The sequence below is a fragment of the Athene noctua genome, chromosome 12, assembly GCF_965140245.1.
Source record: "Athene noctua chromosome 12, bAthNoc1.hap1.1, whole genome shotgun sequence".
NCBI classification, from domain to species: Eukaryota; Metazoa; Chordata; class Aves; order Strigiformes; family Strigidae; genus Athene; species Athene noctua.
Genome location: NC_134048.1, coordinates 7133291 through 7147442, shown reverse-complemented (window position 1 = coordinate 7147442; position 14152 = coordinate 7133291). Strand labels below are relative to the sequence as shown.

Sequence of the window (14152 nt, the reverse complement as noted above, 5' to 3'; positions counted from 1 at the left end):
GCATCCTAACTGGACAGCCTCCTGATCCCAGCTTTATGGAAATGCTTATTTTTCAGAAGATACTGTTAATCACACTGACCTGTTTCCCATGTGTGTTCAACCTTTGCAAATTCCTACTTTCTGTCTTTAAACCCAATTTCCTAACACCCCTGTCATGTGCCGACATTTTGTTCATGCGGTCACATGAAAATATTACCTCCTGCACTCTGCTTCAGTCCATGCTAATTTATGCTCTAGATGGAAAATTAGTAAGTAATTGGCATCTTTTCTACAGTAGGGAAAACCCACTGTAACCAGACCTTGAGCTGCCCACTTTCCTGCAGCTTTTCTTTGGAGTGAGCCCACCAAAAATACAGAATTTCATGTCTAAACTTCTATCTTAATAGAACAGACATCAAAATAAAGCACTAGTTTGAGACAAAATCTATTTAATTCAAAGTTGAGTCAAATTAAAAATAAAGGAAATTATAAACTAATCCTTCTTGCAAGATCCTACACTTAAGGACAGCTCTCCATACAAGAACTGTGGTGCCTTTAGAGTCACCACGCATCAAGAATAACTCTCAGAATTTCCCATCATAAAGTCTTTCTGTCATTTCGTTTCTAAAGAGCATACCAAATACCTGCTGGTGCTATAGGTCCTGGTTGCTATTTTCTCTCCTCTAGACTTGCCTTTGCTAGGCACCCCTGAAGTTCTCCCACTTGAGCATGTCTTGTTGCTTGAGGTTTGGTTGTTGGTTTTTTTCCTGTCCTGATTGTTCTACCTGACCTGGTGCTAACCAACGGGGACAAGACTAACAGCTAGTCTTTCTTCCTGGTCTTCAGCCATCCTTATTTTAACATAAGAAGAAACATGCACCAAGCTTACAATTAATAAAACTAGATCTACTCTCCACCATGCCACCACAAATTTGTTCTGAGTGTCATTTCCCTAAATACAAGAAGTCTTTTATGAAAAATAAGTTTTCTAATATTGGAGTAAACTTTTTTCTTCTGAGTCACACTTTATGTCTACCAAAAGCTGCTAAATATGAAAAATACAAGGCTTTGGGGTAACAGTTTTCATGACAAAAAAGCATTCAGTATTTTTCTAAAGATCATGAGATTATAAACAATACGTTCTGACAAGTGTTATTGTCTGTTGCCATCAACTGAAAACAATCTAATATGAAAAATTAGTCATGAGGCGAAATATTCATTCTCTGAAAGAGAATATGAGATCAAAAATCCACAGCAGTAAGTAGAGGCTTTTACTATGCAATTAATTTTTACTATAGTTCCTGTATTAATGTGCACTGAGGTACATCTCTTTCATATTTAGAAGGTTTAATTTCTCTCCTATTTCTCATAAAATTCAATGACAAAAATCAAGATTACAGTATTATTTTGAGTACATTTGGCAAACATCTAACACCCATACAAACCTTGACTCTGAAAATTTCTGAAAATCAAATGGGTGTTCTGAAGTGCTGTTTCAAGTTGATTATTTCTATAGGTACAAAAAGGAATTCAAGGAAGAAATCAGAACTTCCAGGAATGCCTCAAATATCACGTTTGTGTTCTGAAAAATGCTGCATAGATGGCTGTCTAGGATGCCTTCTACGTGCCTAGCAAGTAATACTGCAAACAAAATGCAAAAGCTCTTGAAGTATTCAGAACAGTTCAATCATTTGCAGTCATTCTTTCACCATCCTACAGAGCGGGAAAAGTGCTCCTGTCTGGCACAATTTCCAGTAATTTTCTGTCATACATACAGTTCCATTCAAGCCTTCCAATATGACAGCTACTTGAGCCAGTCTTTTTTCACCTTACATGAGATCCTATTAAGTAGGATAGAAGTACTACTAAGAAATATGAGTGTTGAATTATTATTTCATTTGAATCAAGATAATTTTTTTCTGCTGACATGAAGTAATATTCATCTAAGGCATTAAATGAAAAGCAATTGTCATGGTAACAAATTTCATTTTTCTAGTGTGAACCGCATTGCCAAATTAAAGGCAATTACATATTTTGAACTTAGAGCTCGTTAAAAGGTACATTTTCAATATTCAGAGAAGAAACAGAACATATTTTTAGTGTATCTAACTTCCCCATATGCTTCTAACCTTGAAAATAAAACTTTTTTCCTAATATGAACACTGTCCTCCACTTATCAAAAAGTAAATATTTAGATAAGTACTGGTAACTGTACTCATTCATCTGAAAAAAATAACTCTTCATATTCCTAAACATACATGATTGTTTTCTCATGTGTTCCCTAAATGTCAGATGCAAACAGATATAGAATTAAGCTCCTTTTCACGTCATTTTAACATACTGGTATTACTGGAACTGAAAAGCTAAAAAAAAAAAAAAAAGCAACCAACACAAAGAACTAAACTCAATACAGTATGAGCCACTTCATAACTGAGGGTAGTCTGGTACTTAGAAGTCTCCAATGACAACGATTAAAATCATAGTTCATACTGATAAAAACCCCAGCCTATACCTGTACAGGATTCATGCCAGGGACAGAGCAGCTACAATTTAGGATTGTCACCTTTTCCGCAGCAACTTAATTTGCCATAGACAACAGGAAGAACGAACAGATTAAGGACTATTTAAAAGAAACCAAACCCTAAAACTTGGACCAATAATTCTACACATTGTCCATAATGAAAACTTTTTACTGAATTCTGCCATTAAAAATAGAAGCCATATAAGCACAGAATACATAATATTTTTTGCATGTCTTTTTCAAGCATTTCCATCAATCTTACAGTGAATCTTTCTAAGGTATAATAAAGACATTAACAGGACTGAAGCAGTACAAGAGATATAAAACACATTTCTGTGCTGTAGTGTAACATTGAAATCTATTTCTGATGGTTATTGATACATGTCAAAATAACACTAATAAAATTTTTAAGTCATAAAATGGTTTAAAAACAGATAGAATAAACTTTTAAGAGTTACTTTATGCATCTTAGCACAGGGCATACTTAAATAATGGAAGAAACACATTCTTCTGTCAGGAAACCCTTTTCTTTAGCACAGATGGGAACTAAGGATAGCAGTAAGGAGACAAGGGGAAAAAAAAATCCCTACATTTCAGCTATATGAACAAAACAGACAGCATCCTTGCTTGGCCCATGTCAACTATATTTTTAAAAGGTCCATTAAAGAAAAAAACCTACAAAACAACTACAGGGCACTTTCAGTGCATGTACCAGCTATTCTCTTCCATTTGCCTTAATCCTGTTGATCGAATCGTGCTTTTCTCCAAGAATACCTTTGAATCACTGCCTACATTTTTCAGATTTTCCAGCTTAATTTCCTCTTCTGTTCTCAGTTCAGTTCTTCCACCCTGGTGCATCATTAACTAGTGCGCCAGTATGACCTGATTGCAAGAAGCACTGGAAAGAATTAAGTCTGGACTAAGCAACGTATAAATAGCTTGTGTTTTACTTGCATGTTGTTTCCCATCTGCTATTCATGTAATTTCTTCAGAAGTTTTCACTTGCCTGTATCTCAGAAAAGGTCTGAGATATAAGGACCAACCTTAGGCTGGTCCAAATTCTCCTGCTAAGGTATACGGAGCAACACAGTGGCATTGGCCCTACTTTTTGTCCATTTTTATAAGACTTAATTCTCAGTTTTGCTCAGCTTGAACAAGAGTATGCAGAACTGCATTCCTGTCATACAGACCGCAACCTCTCCACCACACCACCCCTCCCACCCAGTCTGTGAGACCAAGCCCACACATCGGCTCCACTCCTCTTTACTTTCAGCCCCAAGCACTCCTGCTATTCAACATTCTTCCCCTGGTGAAATCTGCAGCTCCCTATTCTGAAAGACTTTAGCATTCCTTGATCAATACGTATCTTGAGATTGCCGTTTCCTCTACTCATGCAGATTGGCACAGCCTATATTGTATACATTATATCAATCACTGTTAGTCCCTTCTGAAGGTAGCATCCAAGTCGAAGATTTCCATTTCTGTAAGTAAATTTATTTGGACACTGTTCCAACTTTAAGAGAACCATTCTTCATGAAGGTCACTTTCCTTAAACCATTTAGGATTTGACTTATAACTGCTGCTTCTGTCCCCATTTTAAAAGGGCTTTACCTTCTGAACATTCGCCTGCTCCAGCATGCCCTCCCTCCACGCTTATCTGCCATTTGAAGAAAAACAGACTAAAACCTTGATAAACTACTATGTAACACTTCCTCCTCCTGTTCACATGAGGTCTAAGGCTGCTGCAAAGCAGCAGATTGCCACAGGTTACCCCATTTGTCAATTAAACTTTGTGACTGAAGTTACTGAACTAATGCAGACATTAGTGGTTTACAGCTGGTATTTGTGGGCAACATAATATTTTATGTTTCCTTTACAAAGTTTGGCAGCTGATTATGGGCTCACTAGTGGGTTTCAACTACAAAAAGCTAAACCTTAACATCTAATCTTGGTTGGATTTCAAAAACATCAGTGTTCATAAGAACTGTTGGAAGCCAATATAGCTTTGAAAAGAAATTGTTTGGGTCAAAGACATAGGGGAAATTATACTGCAAAGGTGAATTTAAAACACATTTAGCTTCCACAAATACCTGTGCACAGATACATACATTCTACACAAAATCCTTACCATGCAGAATTACAGCATTTTGCATAGTATGTGGGGCCATGTGACTCTTAGATCTTACTCAACACATCTATCTCACTCTATGTATGCACTAGCCCAGCTAGTACTCTTTGCCATTTCACATTCTGATAATACTGTCCCATCGTCAAAGAACAGAGAAGAAAACTACCTTAAGCAATACAGGTCCCTTCTGTTGTCTCAGCAGCAAAGCCGATAACCACTAACTGAAAAAGAAACTGATACTGTCATCTATACCAGCTTTAGTACAGCTTTTGGTATTAGGTCCCTCCTGTCTTTTTTTTTTTCTTTTTTAAGCCTAAAACATGTTAAGGACAATGTAGGTGTAGTGGCAACTTTAACAAAACAGACATGGAAGGTATTATTTCAGTGGGAATAGAAACACAAATTGTACCAGAATGGTACAAGACATCATAGAAGCGAGTTCAGACGAACTGTTAAGAGGAGGTTTACTCATAAACATGTCCTGCTATGTTCTAATAAGAATTTAATTCAATACATATTTTGTAGATGTTGAAGACTAAGTCACACAATGTACGCACTTATTACAAACAGGGATGCTTTGAGCAACCGGAGCAAATCCTGCTTCATAGCAATTCTTCTGAATTGCTTCATCTTTCATTCTTCACTGAAGACAATCTAGTGTACTTAAGACAGACTTTTAAATGTTTTGAAGCATCAACATCTCTGGAGCACACCATTATGCAGCATCAAACAGCACTAAGAGGGCACAAATTTCTTCTGTTACATTAGTTAAATTTCAGTTAATAACTACTCTGCTCAGATACTCAACTCTTCCAAAACATCCAGACACTGTTCTCTATATAGTTCAAGGAAGAGTTGTGGAGATTAAGTTTATGGCTCGACAAGTAAATCCACTTGCCACTTAGCACTACGTGCTTCTGTCTTCTAGACTCACGTACTTTGGCAAATACACACACATCTTAGCCCTAAGCCTATACTTCTCCAATAAAAGCAATCAGCATTGCATTTGGCAACACACCACCACCACAATAAACATTACAACTCTTACAAAAGCCAGTAACAAAGGCAATCAGATGCTGAAGTCTTGCAACAGTCTTAAAATCAATAATTCAATACTTGCATATAAATAAAAAATCCTTACACAAAATTCAAATCCATTTATATACAAGGATGCAAAAATTCAGAACAACACTACTAGATTGTAGCAAGTTCCGATCACTCAGATGTCATTTTGCTACCTGCTGAACCCCCTATGCATTGTAGTCTCCAAGATAATCCAAAGTTTGGGCCCTCATCATAGCTGTGAGTCTTGATCATACCCAGGTGAATCCCTAACTTAACTCCTCAAACTCTTCCAAGACTACAGTGGGTTTTTTTAAATCAGCTGTCCATTTTGGAGCTAACTCTAGTTGCATAGTTATACTCTTCTAGGCACATAGAAGCCAAAGTCAAAGCCCTTACTAAAGCCTTAAAAACAGTTAGCTCTCAGTACAACTCCCTAACGGTTTTGGTTGGGTTTTAAATCTGTGCAGTATGGGCACTGTACAAGTTCACAGGCAAACAAAAGTCTCTCGGTCTTATCACAAGTGGTTTATTTGCTTTAAGACAAGCTTCTACTTAATGCATTTTTTAAAGTTAGAACAAATTGTGATCTGGACAACCACCAGACTCCAGGTGTAAGCCTGTTAGCTTTCCGTCAGAAGTTACTTAAATTTAGTTCTCTTTCTAGAAGAAACATAGTTATTTCATTTGGTTAAAACCATTCACTGTCAGTAAGAGTTCTGGAGCAACAAAATTTCCTTCCCTTTCAGAGAACTCTCAGATGCCAAGCTGGCAAATACAGTGGCATTCCTAACAACAAAACTGAAGATCATCTCTGATGTCCAATAATTTCACAGCAGTACGGATTTTGCACCTCAATGACAAAAACATCCTAGATGGGTAGTATTTCATAAAATATGTATTAATCCATTTGTCTTTGACCTAAGAAGATATTACACAAAATTAAAATACATACAAAGTGAAAATAACCTGTTATCTAAGGAGAAGGGACTCTAAAGCACCAGTTGCAACTTCATAAATGAACAAACATCTGATGACTTGAATATTAATAAACTAAGAAGTCAGTGAGATCAGTAGAGAAACTGCATACCTTAATTTTTAAGAAAAATTAACTGCCATACATTTCAAGAGACAGATTTTACCTAAATTATGCAGCACTAGGGTTCTTTCCTGTCCAACTGCTTTAAAAGTATGTATTTCTAGTCATAAAATCTCAAACACAAAATTTAGTTTCTGTTCCTGATAAGTTTTCGAAGTGACTACCATATACCAGGCTCAAACCTATACGCATTTGTGTCATACCTGGGACAAACAAATCAGCACAAAACAAAATAATCTGAAAAGCATCTCGATTAAACTAACACCCAGTGTAAGCTACATTTCTCTTCGTCTCATTTTTTGATATTTTCCAACAAGGGATGTATAAAATTTGTGTCACACCAAACAATGCACTTAGCAGTTAATAAAAACCTCTCTTCTTCCCTAAGAACCTAACAGGTTGGGATCCAATACACCATCTAGATCTCACATCAAAACAAATTGAGTTCTCAGCTAGGACACGATTGACAGAACTGCCAAAAGTTGATGAAGAACAGAAGAAAAATAATTTCACCCACAAATTTAAGAGCAACTGTTTTGAGGATATAGCACACATTCGTTGTTATGATTAATTTATAATACATTCCAAAGAATTTATTTCAAATGATAAATCAACTGGGCAGTAATGTTCAAAATGTGGGAGCTAAAATTCACGTGGTAACAACTGAATTCGGATTCCTGGTTCTCAAGAGTTACTGATATTCTTCATTAGGCCAATTCTAAATAACTCAAGCAGCACGCCTTCTTGGGAAACGAGGCTTTTATTGTTTTGCCATTACACTGCTAAAGGACTTGGTTGATCCAAACCACCTGCTAGAATAACAGCAGAGTCTTCCCTTTAAAATTTTCTTGCTTTATTTGTTTCCCCAGCCCCCAATCACTACTCAAGGTAACCATGAACACACACAACACCTGAGCTGAAGGAAACATGCATTTTCACAGATAAGTTAGCCATTCACTTGAATACCTATTGGACTCCAGAAGTGTAAAGCCATGAGGAGTACCTTCTTGATTTTTATGAAAGCAACCTGCAGGATTGGAGCAAAAGGTTTGTCAGTAAAGCCCTCTGGTCTTTTACGAGTACTTCTGTTCTTACTGTGCGAACACTCTAACAACCATAACCATTAAAAGGAGAAAAATCCATTCCCATGTGTGAACGTATCCATAGAGCAGCTTTTGGCTACCCTCTGCAGTCTTTACACACCCAGTATCTGTTTTACTATTTCAACCATTTCCAGGATTTCTGCTAGGGAGTTAATTTGACTTTAATAGGCATGGACTGCTACTAGCCTCTTAACCTTAAATGACTATAATTCCCTATAGGAAGCAATGGGCAATCCTCTTATGCCTTCAATCCAAGAACTTCAACGCTACTGTGACAAACTACTCGATTATAACAGTACCCTGAAGCTCTCTGGCAGCACAATCTGCATATCTTTGAATTAACATATTTCCATCTCAACTTCTGCAATGCAGGAAATAAAGTTCTGGGACAGGATTTTATGAAATACAAATTCCATTAGTTTCCAAATCACTTGGGCAATTAAGAATATCACTTGTAAAGAAAAAGAAAAAAAAAATTCTAAATTGTGTATAGCTGAAATAGTTTTACTTAAAAATTAGTACATTTTAAAAATTTTATACATTCCATATCTATATGAGACTTTTAAAGTTATTTCTTCCTCCTTAAAGCAAACAGCTGACTGCAAAGGAGCATGAGATTTGGGGGTTGGTTTTTTTTTACTGATATTCTCTGAACATTTTGCATCCTCTAGTTGAATAGGAAACACATAAACAACAACAACAACAACAAAAGTCCTCCATCTAAGAGAAAATAAGCCCATGTAACAGCTACAGGTGGTGCACTGCCTGACCAGGGAGTTGCTTTGCAGAAGAGGACCTTGGAGTCCCTTTGGACCACAAAACATCAGCAGTAGTGAAGGCCACCCTTGACCAGACTGTACTACCAAGAGTATAGCCAGGAGTTGACTGATCTCTTGTATTCAGGATGTGTGACAGTTTGCCTGCAGTACTGTATCCAGTTTCAGGCTCTCCAGCACAAGGCAGGCACTGATACACTGGGGAGAGAAGTAAAGGGCCACTATCCTGATAAGACTATCAGGAAACTGTGGCATGTGACATACTAACAGAGGCTGGGGGAGCTGGGCTTGTTGAACTTAAATAAGAGGTTAAGGGGAGATCTTATGGCAGTCTACAACTACCTAGCAGGTAGAATGCAGACCCCCTTCTCTGATTTGCAGTAAGATCAAGTCACATGTGGAAGAACATTAGTAGAGGGGAAAAAAAGCAGCCCTGCCATAACCACCAGTTGTTGAAAGGATTCAGAAATAATCTGCATAGCTTCAGTAATGACTACTGCACAGAGCATACCAACACAGCAGTACCAGGATCCAGTAGTTTTTACATTGTTTGCTATCCATGTTAAATCAGAATAACAATAAACTTACAAACCAACATTTTAATAATGGTTGTTGTTGTTGTTGGACAGCACCACATGTATGACACTGAATAATTTCAGTCTCCAGAATAATTTAAATAGTAATTAAATAGCCACACAATAGCTGGAATGTACAAATTCTGTGCTGCAGTCCATCATACTTTTGTAACACACCTACACGATACACCTTTTAATTCAAAAAAATTAGATTGTTCCTTCTGATTACAGAAGGCTTTCAGGTATGACTCAGACTGTATTCTTTCTATCTGAACAATGAAAGAACTGATCTTAGAGGGTAAATACCCTAATTTTGCAAATAAGCTATCCATTCTTAAGCCCATTACAGTAGCGCTTGGTTAATAACCCACATTAAGTGCTCAAATGATCTAGAACTGCTTGCAGGCAACACACTTCTGTCCTCATCCTTATAAAAACAAGAAAAATTACTTGGCAAACTATAGGTGTTAAAACACCAAGAAAAAAAAACCCTACCTTTTGCAACTTGTGCAGTAGCTGAATTCCCCATTGAGAGGATTGCTACTGAAAGTTGTACCCAAGACGTGCAGAGAGCACCATAATTCAAGTACTCTGTTTCTTCCAAGGAAATACATGTTTGTCCCAGCATGCAGGAACTCCTGACTAATTATTATAGTTTTCAGATTTTATCATATATAAAGGAAATGCTATGCTGGCAGTATAATGTTCTGCCAGTACCTTTTACACTCCCATGCCCTTCACCTTCGTCCCCAAAGTTTTGCAATTACTCTTGAAGTGCTCCAGGTCTCGCTTAGTAGTGTCATCTGTGTCCTTGTGATAGATAACAGGCAGGCAGAATAAAAGAGGTCGAGAGGTTATACTGGCACAAGCTCATGTGCCAGTACACAAATACAAAGCTTGTTTGATAAGCAGGAAGAGCTGATGTTTTGCCTACAGGTGCAAAATTACACCACCATTGGAATAACTAACATGGTGGGATAGCTCTTAAAGTCATACATATGTTTGGTGATGGCTGAATACAAGATTTTCGGTTAAGACAGGCAAGGAGGAGGAGGAGGAGGAGGAGGAGAGGCTGCCCTTCATGTGAAGGAACACTTCAAATGTCTGGAGCTCCTCTACGGACTGGGCACAGGTTCCACTGAGCAGGCAGGTCTGGATCAGAGGAGAGATCAGTGAAGGTGGCATTATGGTAGGAGTTCTTACCAACCACCCCACTCAGAACAACACTCCTCTTAGAGCAATGGGAGGAAGCCTCAGATCACAGACCTTGGTTTTTATAAGGAATTTGAATCTCCCTGACATTTGCTGGAAAGGCAGCACAGGGACAGTCAAACAAGTCAGGAAGTTTCCAGAGGGTGTCATAGCTTCCTAAAATAGATGCTGGATGGGCCAACCATGGGTTAAGTTTTCATGATCTGCTACTCGCAAATGATGAAGTGGTTGGAGGTGAGGTATTCAGTAGAATCCTTGAGTTTAGTGATCATGAAACAATGACATTAAAAATGCTGAGGGGTGCGAAGAGGGTAAATAGCACAGCATAGACCCTGAACTTCAGGAGAACAGAATTCAGTTTTGCAGAATTCTGAAGTATTTCAGAATTGAGGGGATTGATGGGGGACATCTTGTGAGAGGTAGTCTAGAATAACCTTAGCACAAGAACACTCCATCCAGATACTGAGGAATATAAGCAGGTGTATCAGAACACCACCTTGGCTAAACAGGCATCTCACGAGTGAGTTCCAGGGCAGAAGAGTTTCTGTACTCCTGGTACACAGGAGCACAGAAACATTGCTCAAACATTAGGTGATGGTATTGGGAAAGGCAAAGCTCAGCTAGAGTTCAAACTGGCAAGAGTCATCAAGAAAAGCTCCTAGCAGTACATTAGCTATAAAAGAACAAGGAAGATATGATAGTTTAGTGACAGACTGAGGTGCTCAATGCCTTCTTTGCTTTCAGTCTTCACTGACACAGTCTCCCAAGTCTTTGTGCCTAAAGACAAGCTTCAAGAAGGAGAGGAACAGCCAATAGTGGCAGATGATTGTCAAACATCTCCTAAGAAATCCTGACCCATACAAGCCAGTGGAAACAGACAGGATGCATCTGTTGGTGCAGAGAGAGATGGCTGATAAAGTGCAGCCTTGCTGTGACATCTCTGATACAGTTATATACTACATTTGTCTTCAGAAAAGTTGAATTTTTTTGTTGTTGTTGTTTTTTTTAGAATCATCTAGGTTGGAAAAGACCCTGGAGATCATCTAGTCCAACCATTCTCCTAGCACAGTTCCCACCTGCAGCATATCCTTAAGCTCTAGATTGATCCTACTCTTGAACACCTCCAGGGATGGGGACTCCACCCCCTCCCTGGGCAGCCCATTCCAACGCCCAACACCACCTTCTGTAAAGAAATGCTTCCTAAATCTAGTCTGATCTTTCCCTGGCGCAACTTGAGGCCATTCCCTCTTGTCCTGTCGCTTTCTACCAGGCTAAAGAGGCTCATCCCCAGCTCTCTGCAGCTTCCTTTCAGGTAGTTGTAGAGGGTGATAAGGTCTCCCCTCAGCCTCCTCTTCTCCAGACTAAACAATCCCAGTTCCCTCAGCCGCTCCTCACAGGGTATGTGTTCCAGACCCTTGAGCAGCTTTGTAGCCCTTCTCTGGACATGTTCGAGTCATTCAATGTCCTTTTTGTAGTGAGGGGCCCAAAACTGAACACAGGAATCGAGGTGCGGCCTCACCAGCACCAAGGGGCGAGATCCCTTCCCTGTCCCTGCTGGCCACGCTATTGCTGACACAAGCCAGGATGCCATTGGCCTTCTTGGCCACCTGGGCACACTGCTGAAGTATATGGTGAAGTGCAGGCTGGTCAGCTTCAGCCTCATTTTGGTTCCTCGAAAAGTCAGTGCAAATACTTTTACAAGTGACTTCTGGGCACACAAAAGAGATGATGACTGAAATTAACTAATAGAATTACCAAAGTTAAATTGTGCTTGGCCAACCTGAATGCCTTCTACGCTAAAAAAACCATCTCTGGATTAAGTAAGAACAGTGTCATTCTCAACTATATGGGGAATACTGTGTCCAGTTTCGGGCATCTCAGTCCAAGGAAGATGCTACTAATAAACTTGTGCCAGTCCAGTAAAATACCACTGAAATGATCAAGGGACTTGACTACATATGACAAGTCTGAGGAAGATTAGCTTACTTAGTCTGGAGAAGGGCAGGCTTTGAGTGACTGAAGAGCAGTCTTCCAATACCTACAGAGGGTTTGCTCTGAAAATGGAACGAGAGTCTTTAACGAGGTATGTGGCAGAAGAGATACAATGATTATAAATTCAAATACAAGTGATTCTGGTTGTTTTATAAAAAGAAAAAATAACAACTTGTTACTATCTGGACAGTCAAACTATGGAACAGGTTGCATAAAGGTGCAGTTGTTTTCAAGACCCAACTGGACAAATTCCTGTGTAACCTGGTCTGAATTCCATGCTGACCCTGCTCCAAGCAGAGGCCAGACTAGGAGACCTCCTGAAGTACCTTCCAACCTTAAAGATTCTACAATTCTATATTTTCTACAAAGAAAAGGGTAAAGCGTTTGTTTGTTGGTTTTTGTTTTGAGGGGATGAGAAGGGTTAGTAGAAAGCTTTAAATATGAAGCACTAAGATAACTACAGAAAATACTTTAAAATACAGTTGCTACAGAAACGTGAAGAAATACAAAGCCAGGACTGTACATATTATAGAGAAAGAAGTACAGTAATATGTCATACTAGCTCAAGTATCACTTTCATTCATAGTAAAAATAAAAAATTAACATCTGCATGTATAAAAACTTCATTTTTTACTTATTTCTTTTAAATTCTTGATCTTCTTTAACTATTCCTACTAAACTCCTATATCTGTAGCTCATCTTTCATATCCAACACACTGTATAGACATTAGGTGGTTGCATCGGTCCAGTGCTGTTCCAATGAAGAACAAGCAGTTATACAGGTAGAAATCTGGCAGTGTCAAACATTCTTTTGGCCATATTTTCACTCAACTATCAAACGGATACTCTCATCAGGATATGAATAGATACATGCCTGCACTTCAGTCTTCATCACTTCTGGACTTTTAAAGGTTACCCAAATGAATTTGCATTCACTATCTCAAATAGGTATACCTTGTAAATCAATGTAAAATATAACCCATAATAACCGTGATAACTTCAGAAAAATCTTCTAAGTATGAGCATTCTTCAGAGTTAATGTCATTACTACAATTTACAGCAAACACTTATATATTCCCCAAATTTCAGCAATTTTTTTCAGTGTGTTTAATGACAATTTAATGTTAATTAAGGACTTCTAGAAGAGAAAGCAATAAATAGTAAGAAACAAGGACGGAAAAAATTACTATTTTTCATTAGATTGGTTTTTTGCCCTGACTCTTCTCCACACTTTTTTGTCAGTTTCAGGTTTTTTAATTCTGTACAGAACCAAGCACAAGCAGCTCACCAGGGGAAAAAACACCACTGCATGTAAACTTCAGGAAAATTCACACTGCTTTATTCCACAGAGACAATATCTGATGTTTGCATTTAAGTCTGTATTTCACTTTACTATGTGGTACATGACTGAATGTAATGCTGTGAAGAAACTGTTGTTTAGGTGCTCTTCACTAATACAAACAATTTGATGTTTAGGACATGAAATTCCTGCTTCTGACTGCTGTAATTCTTGATGACTTGGAAAAAAGTTCTACCAACCAAAACATTATTTTAGTGAAGCCTGACATGAAAACCAAGCCTTGATTTCATCTCCTTGCTCACATTCAAACGTGCACAAACTAGAAATTCTTCCCAGGAGATCTTTCCCTGAAAAGGTAATAGATGTCTCTGTGTTTGGTTTTTGGTGTTGTTGTTCAGGAGGGCT

The 14152-nt window shown here is 38.3% G+C and overlaps 1 protein-coding gene across 4 annotated transcripts in view; it reads right to left on the bottom strand.

Moving 5' to 3' along the window:
- Nucleotides 1–14152, bottom strand: part of SLIT3 (slit guidance ligand 3) — a 530994-nt gene that overhangs the window by 504246 nt on the left and 12596 nt on the right. The gene's annotated exons all lie outside the window — the stretch shown is intronic.